The 8,535-nt window shown below is 39.7% G+C and overlaps 1 non-coding gene across 1 annotated transcript; it reads left to right on the forward strand.

Annotated features, from left to right (window-relative positions):
• Window positions 1-335: 335 nt before the first annotated feature.
• On the forward strand, window positions 336-409 carry trnav-cac. Its single transcript has one exon. It is a non-coding gene; the product is annotated as a tRNA-Val (tRNA).
• Window positions 410-8,535: the final 8,126 nt, after the last annotated feature.

Consider the following 8,535-nt stretch of genomic DNA (forward strand, 5'->3'; position numbering starts at 1 on the left):
AAGCAGAATTTACAAGATCCATCAATTGTTTTGGACAGTTTCTAAACCTGTCCATTTCTTTGCCTTCAAGGTCATAAATATTTACTGGTGATGGGTGACGTGCTTTCAGACAACACTGTCCATCATTCCAACAACGATCACATTTTACTTTTCCTGGAATTTTGTGCAGTCTCAGATATTTCACAGGTGGGGTAAACACCAGGAGGGAGTCTGTCATGGCTGATTCCCCATAAAATGCGTACTGAAAAGCTTTCTAGAGTTAGCGATTTCCGTGTGACAGAACCGAAAATCACAAGAAAAAAGATGGAATGAGAAAAAGTCAATTGACCAATTGGAGTCCTGTAGCTTAGTGGTTAGAGCACTCGCCTCACAAGCGAGAGGACCTGGGTTCAATTCCCAGGCAGGGCGAAGCGTTGGGCAAGTTTCCTTACTCCACACACCTCTGTTTACCTAGCAGTAAGTAGGAACCCGGTTGTTAGTCGATTGGCGGATCGCTTTTCAGGGGATAATGATTCCTTAATGACAATAAATAATAATTTGGTCACTCAATCCATGACTGTTAATGGGACACTGCTGTGTGCAATTGGCTGCCCCATTTCGTCCACAAAATACACAGTCAATTTACTTTACAGTATATTCTGTGAAGCGCTTTGAGATGTCTTGAAGACATGATAAGGCGCTATATCAATTGCAAGGATTATTATATTAACACCTCTCTTGCTTCAATAGTTGATATGTGATCACCTCATCAATCTCTCCCACTTGCTTCTCTCCCCAATTTTTAAGGACAGCCAGGAGTCTGATGTGCACAACAATCCCTTGCCATTGTTTAAGAGCCATTCACTAGAATCACAGAAGCAGAGTTTCTGTTTGTCAATTCTGTAGTGTGGAGTCTTTCCCCCAGAGAAAGAGACACATACTCCTTGACTATGCCCAAAGAACACCTGCGGGTTAATAATAATCCTTGCATTTGATATAGCGCCTTATCATGTTTTCGAGACATGTCAAAGCGCTTTGCAGAATGTACTGTAAAGTGAATTGACTGCATATTTTGTGGGTGAAAAAAAAACTTAACCCAGATGGAATTTCTCCCCATTTGTGGGGATTGGTGATCAAAATGTGCATTGAGGGAGTGAAACCCTGGACTACCCTGCTCCTTGGGGTGGGGCGTGAGGTAATACATCATCAATGCAAACAAAACTAGAGGTCTAATATTTCTCATGGTTTAACCTTCAGATCATCATCATAAAATTTAAGACCATGCATTATTTTAGAAATTCTTACAATTCAGACTTAATTTAGAACCTAAAGGTAAAATACTTGCAGATGCTGGAAATCTGAAATAAAAACAGAAGTCGCTGGGAACGCTCAGCAGGTCAGTCAGCATCTATGGAGAGAGGAAAATGAATTAACAAAATGTTCTGACGAAAGGTCATAGACCTGAAACATTGACTCACCTTCCTCTCTCCATAGATGCTGCCTGACCTGCTGGGTGTTCCCAGCGACTTCTGTTTTTATTTTAAATTAGAACTTGGCTTCATGTAGCTCTTAAAAGGGAAATTGTGGAAAAGTATCACTCAATTTGGAATAATATTAATAAACAGCGATGAAGTGAATGACTAATTTTATTTGGGAGATCGTTGGCCATGACACAAGGAGAAACTCCTTTTCTATTTTCAAGTAGTGTCATGGAATCTTTTATGTCTACTTGAACAGTACAGATGGGACATTGTTTTAATATCATATCTGCAAATCATCTGACAATGTAATGCTCCTGCTAGGTTGTGAGCTCAGATCTATGACTAGGCAGGCCACACCCCCATCTTAACTGAAGGAAGTCTATTCCGGGAGGAGACTAGAAAGGAGATTAAAACACAGAAAACTTGGAGGTTTTACATTCTCCTACCAAATAAAAAAAAATACCTCTGGGAGTATTGAAATGACAGTATAATTGTAGTAGCTCCAGAGTCGATCTGAATTCACACAACTCTTTCCAACAATAATCTACAATAATAATCAAAGTCTTTTTTTTCAATTACTTTTGTCTGGAGCCTTCTTAAAATAATAAATATAGAGAGTATTAAGTAAGGATAACATTAGGGAAACGGATAGCATTAACCAGTGATGTAGTGAAATTAATTTTCTTCATCGAGTATATGCCTAGAGCTCTTTATGTAGAGGATAAGCTGATTACACTGATAGATTTCTAAGGAACTACATACTAAACTTTGATAAAGTAATTGAATAGGTGTCTCGGTATTAGCTGATCATAATGTTCTGTAAAATTAGTCTGACTCAGAAATTGGAGAATATGAAACCGCAAATGACCACTGCACAATTCCAACAACAACAACTTTATATAAAATCCCTCAAGCAGGGTAGGGTCCCAGAGCCCATGTATTCTTGCATCAGTCACAAGAAACCTTTCTTCCCCTCCAACCTCTTTGATCCTCTTTGATCTTTGATGAAACCTTTCATCCCACCCATGTGTTGTCCCACATTTTGTGTTGAAATTGCATCAACTATATTATTATTATAATTATTGTTGTTTGGGAGATTTTTATTATGATCATATTATTATAATTATTTATATTATAAGTATAATATAATAATATTATACTATAATATTGTCATGAATATATAATAGTCCTTTCATTTGAGATAGTGCTTTTCAGGTCAGGAGGACGTCTCAAAGCGCTGCACAGGATTTACTGTAAAGTAAGTCCTGTAGCTCAGTGGTTAGAGCACTCGCTTTGCAAGCGAGAGACCTGAGTTCAATTCCAGGCAGGTCAGGGCGAAACCTTGGGCAAGTTTCCTTACCCCACACGCCTAATAATAATCCCTCCCCCCAAAAAACCGAAAAACAATAATAAATTGGTCATTTTCAATCTACGACTGTTTGTGGGACATTACTGTGCGCAATTGGCTGCCGCGTTCGCCCACAAATATACAGTCAATTCACTTTACAGTGCGTTCTGTGAAGTGCTTTGGGACGTCCTCCCGACGTCAAAAGCACTATATCAAATGCAAGGATCATTATTATTATTATAAGTGTAGTGACTGTGTATTTTGTCAATTCTCTATTCCTACTCAAATTTTGTGGTCTACAAGCCCATCACTCCATCCTCACTAAGCTCCACTGGCTTCCCATTCTACAATGGATTCAATTCACACTCCTCATCCTAAATTTGAAATGTCTCCATGTCAGTGCCTCATTTTACCTCTCCAATCTATTCCAGTCTCCCTCTTCCACCAACAACCTGTGGTTTGCCATTTCTCATACTTTTGGATTTAAGACAGTTGCCATAAAATCATGCAGCATTTTGGAAAAAGACCTTTAATTCAGGTCTTAGTTCAGGAAGCTAACTTTTTGCAGTTCTTTTTCAATACTGAGTAGAGCTGACTTCTAAACTAACACGAAGTTTAATATCGGCTTTGAATAGTCCTAATTTCAGATGTACTGAGACACCTGAACAAGACGACACAGGTTTAAAGTTGCAAAGGGCAATTTCAGGACAAACATCAGGAAGTATTTCTTCATCTATAATAATAATAATCTTTGCATTTGATATAGAGTCTTATCACGTCTTCAAGATATCTCAAAGCGCTTCACAGAATATACTCTAAAGTGAATAGACTGCATATTTGTGGATGAAACGCGGCAGCCAAGTGTCCCACAAACAGTCGTGGATTGAAGTGACCAAATTATTATTGTGTTTTCTTTTCTTGAGGGATTATTGTCAGGCATGTGGAGTAAGGAAATTTGCCCAAGGTTTCAACCTGCCGGAAATCGAACCCAGTTCTTTCGCTTGTGAGACAAGTGCTCTAACCACTGAGCTACAGGACTCCTACAGGTTGAGTCAATACATTGATTCAATGGGGGAATGGATTTGTTGGATACCCTGAGGGGTAACAATATAAGGAAAGAGGGAAAGACCTGGAAAATGGAAGCGAACCCAGGTCTCTCGCTTGCGAGGTGAGTGCTCTAACCACTGAGCTACAGGACTCCTGAATAGAGATGAATGGACAAAGGAGGGGAAGGAATGGTCCTGAGCCCCTGTCAGAAAGTTACTGTGTCTGTATTAATGTCTTCTTACTGCTGTTGCTATAAAAATAAAAAGCTGAGGTCTGAGTGCCTACAGAAGGCTGTGTGCTTGACCTTGAAAGTATAGAGATAATTTATGGTCTGATATTTTTTAGTTGAACAATACTAATACACCCAACAATGTAGTGAGTTGAGTGATCTATTGAGGTGAACAGGGCATTTCCAGATCTTGACTGTAGTGCTTAGATGATCTGAGGCCGCATGTGATTCCCTGACTAATTTCAGGGTAGATTAAATGTCCCACGTGATGGACCAACTAACATGTTAGCCTCACCACAAAACTGATCCAAATGTCCAAAGCAACTTTGAGTGACTCCAACTTGTGGCTCTAATTGGGAGGCAAATGCTCTGTTTTGTTCAGTTTGACAGGCTCCCACGTTTCTGCACTACTTTGGCTTTGTTGAATGAAAATTGGTAAAAAGGTGTCTCTACCACTTTGTTGCAATATATATTCTATGCTTAAAACAGTGAATTCAAGCTATTATGCTGTGAGACATCTCTAAGACATTCTTAAGACCTTAGGCTAATTTTACACGAAATGCAATTTGGGATCCACCTGCATTTGTAAAAAGGCCAAAATTGAAGCGTGTTTGCTCTTAAATCTGTTTAATAGTCACGGCTAATCCTAATGTGGAACTTCCCTTGGGAGTGCCAGCACTCAGATGTCAAGACGTCATGATTGCCAACAAATACTCAGCTTGTTACTTTCTCCCCTGAGGCAAAGCCTACGTTGACAGGAGAAAACAGTTTCAGGGTCATTTGTTTCTGTCTCTGCACTTGATGTGGTGAAAGAATGGGTTTGTTATCCTCTCTCTCTCCTTTTCTCTCTTTCTCCTCTCTGTCTCTCTCTCTTGTTCATTCCTTCATTCTTTCTCTCCCTCCTTCTCTCTTTCCTCTTTCTCTTCTTCATCCCTTCAGTCCCTCTTTCCCTCCCTTCATCTCTCTCTTTCGTTCATTGCACACAGTGACATCTTGAAAACAGAAACCTCAAGCAGTAGCACAGAAGGTGCAAAAAATGGAGCGACCTTGAAAATGAAGAGATCAGGACACATGTGCGTGAGGCACTTTCCTGGGTTTGTCCCTAATAACAGGCTTTGTAAGAAATGACAGCTACGTTTTCCACAGCGTTGTCTTGCTCAGGTTATCGATGCACGGACAGAAACAAACCTATTATTTTCCTCCAAGGTTGTTATTTTAGTTATACAGAACTCTGTGTGTATGTGTGTTTTCACACGTATTTAGAATCCAAATTGAAAATGTTGAAGTAAACGCAGAAAATCCATGTCAAGCAATCAGCTTGTTAGGAAAGTCAGGTTCATATTTTGGGTGTGACCCTTAGAGTCAGACTTAAAATATTACCCTGAAGGGTTGTTGAGGCCAGGATGCCAGAATCATTTAAGAAACGGCTTGATATTGTAATGAGATGTTAGGGTAGGTAATCCCTTCACTCTCTGGCACCTCTCTACCTCTCTGACCTCCTCACTCCCCAATCTACCACCTGGCACCACCGCTCGATTGGCACCGGCCTCCTGCTCGTCCCTCACAACCTCCGCCACACCATCAGAGGTTGCGCTTTCAGGCACTACGCCCCAAAACTCCGGAACACTCTCCCTCAATCCCTCTGCCTTGCCCCCTCTGTCCCCTTTTCAAGTCCTGCCTGAAAACCTTCCTCTTCAATTGTGCTGATGGCCACTTCCCCCCAGATGGCTCGGAGTCAGGCTCTGCCACTGTTAAGCGACCTGAGACACAGCCCTGTGTGGACGGCGCTAATTAAGTGCAAGTAGTAGTTGCTGTTGTTGTTGGAGCAGAGAAGATTAATGGGAGATTTAATAGATGTGTTCAAAATTATGAGGGGATTTGACAGGGTGAACAGGGAGAAACTGTTTCCACTGGTGGGTAGGTCGGTAACCAGAGGACACAGATATAAGATAGTTGTCAAAAGAACCGGAGGGGAGATAGGAGACATTTTTTCACACAGCGAGTTGTTCGGATCTGGAATGCATTGCTTGAAAGAGTGGTGGAAACAGATTTGATAACAACTTTCAAGAGAAAAGTGGATAGATATTTGAGGAGGACAAATTTGCAAGACTATAGGGAGAGAGCAGGGTAGTGGGATTAATTTGGACAGCTCTTTCAAAGAGCCGGCAAGGGCATGATGGGCCGAATGGCCTCCTTCTATGACCTATGAACAACAGAAGGAAGAAACCTTACTGCTTCAAAAGTAATATAAACATCTGCTGCTCACAGTATTTATATCAGATAAATATATCACACCACAATTTGGCAGTTCTTGCACAGGAACCTGTGTTCTGTGAGAAGTATCTTCTTACCTCTTGTTTTCACATTGTGCCAACTTGTGTTACCAAATGTGCTGAGGCCTTCATCTGTTTACAGAGTGATTCTGTCAGTCCCACAAGTATTCACAATTTAAGTGGAAATTTAGGAAGGTGAGGCAACCGACAAGTCACTCACTCATTTCATTTGACCAGCATGGAGCACATTTGTATTTTTTAAGAATGAATGACAGCTGGATGTCTGTGTTAAGGAAGAAGAACAAGGTGCTCAATCTAACACCTTCATAAAAATAGAGGTAACTTAAAAACCGTCCCGTTTTATAAAACCCACACGACTAGTCTTGCATTGCAGCACATCTCACATAAGGCCATGGAAACACGCTTACATTGACATGTGCTGCAATCCAGTCTGCTTGCGTAGGATCAGTGGACTCCAGAAGTATCTGCCCTCCACTCTTATGGAATGTATTTGAATAGCTGGCCATACTTGGGAGACTATGATTCAACTATAATAGAGAAAGTAAAAATAAATTGTACTGTACAATAATAATCGGCCTCATATCACCGTATCTCCAAAATGGGATGAGCACAAACTGCAGATGAAATTGTCTATAATAATCACTTCTGGCAGGTGTCAGCCTGGCTCATTCAGTTGAACTCTCTGAGTCAGAAGGTTGTGGATTCAAACCCCACATTGGGTCTTTGAATTCATATACACTCTAATGCAGTGCTGAAGGTACACTGCATTGTTGAAGGTATGGTCCCTCATATGAGGTGTTAAACAAACAAAAAAAAGTTTTTTAAATTAGCTTTACTTTTATTATTTAGTATTATTATAATTAAACGTGATGGCTTTATGGACGGAAAAAAATTCTGATACAGATTCACATCTCTGTGATTTATGCATGATTAAGATTCACATCAAGTGATGGCTGTAGAGAGGTGGTCTATCCTGGCCTTTGATTTATGGTCTTGCTCCCCTTCCCAACCCCTCCACCAACTCTTGGGTGACACCACAATGAAGCTGTCAAGATTGGATATGGAATTGGGTCAATCTTATCGCAAAATAGGGAGCGGTGAACAGATAGTGAGACGATCCATTCTGCAAATTGTTGTCCTCAGAAGCTTTTGTGGTTTGTAAAGTCATCTCATGTTCTGGATATGCCTTATTATCCAGTATGACCTCAACTCAATTTAGGTGCAATGTGCTGTCTATTTCCTGAGGTGTAACTGAGTATTAAGTCTGACCATCAATGTAGAAAATTAATATTTTATTACACGCAAGTGCTGGCAATGATATTTCCTGAATCAAATTCCATAAACTAACCCACAAGGTATAAGAGCCCACTGAGGAATAAGAGCACAGTGATATATTACAGTTTATTACACGTTATAGTGTACATTATAGTACTCAAGTGCTCCAAGATGCCTCTTGGTGTGAAGGGCGCTATATAAATGCAAGTTGTTGTTGTTATAATTCTATCTAACAGCATTTGTATTCTTCCCAGGATAACAATAAATAATAATCTTTCAATGTTATATTGCATCTTTCACGTCAAGAGAACATCACAAAGCGATTTGCAAGATTTTACTGTAAGGCATTGTGACTGTATATTTTACAGGCAAATGTAGCAGTCAATTTGAACACAGTAATGTCTTACAAACAGCTATAAAGTGAATGACTAATTTTATCTGGGAGATTGTTGGCCATGACATTTTTATTGGTCAAGGACATTATGATAATAATGATCTTTGCATTTGTTAGAGCATCTTATCAAATCATCAAAATACACAGTCAATTCACTTTACAGTATATACTGTAAAAGCCATTTGAGACGTCTCAATACATTAGAATGTACAGAACGGAAACAGGCCATTGGGCCCAACTGGTCTATGCTGGTGTTTATGCTCCACATGAGCCTTCTCCTGCCCTTCCTAAACTAAGCCTTCAAACATAACCTTCTATTCCTTTTTCCCTCATGTACTTATCTAGCTTTCACATCAAATAATAAATAATAATAATCCTTGCTTTTGATATAGCACCTTATCACATCTTTAATACATCTCAAATGCAAGGATTATGATCATTATCATTATTATTATTATTATTATTATTATTATTATTATCATCATGGA

The sequence above is a fragment of the Callorhinchus milii genome, unplaced genomic scaffold, assembly GCF_018977255.1.
Source record: "Callorhinchus milii isolate IMCB2004 unplaced genomic scaffold, IMCB_Cmil_1.0 Scaffold1, whole genome shotgun sequence".
In the NCBI taxonomy this organism is placed as follows: domain Eukaryota; kingdom Metazoa; phylum Chordata; class Chondrichthyes; order Chimaeriformes; family Callorhinchidae; genus Callorhinchus; species Callorhinchus milii.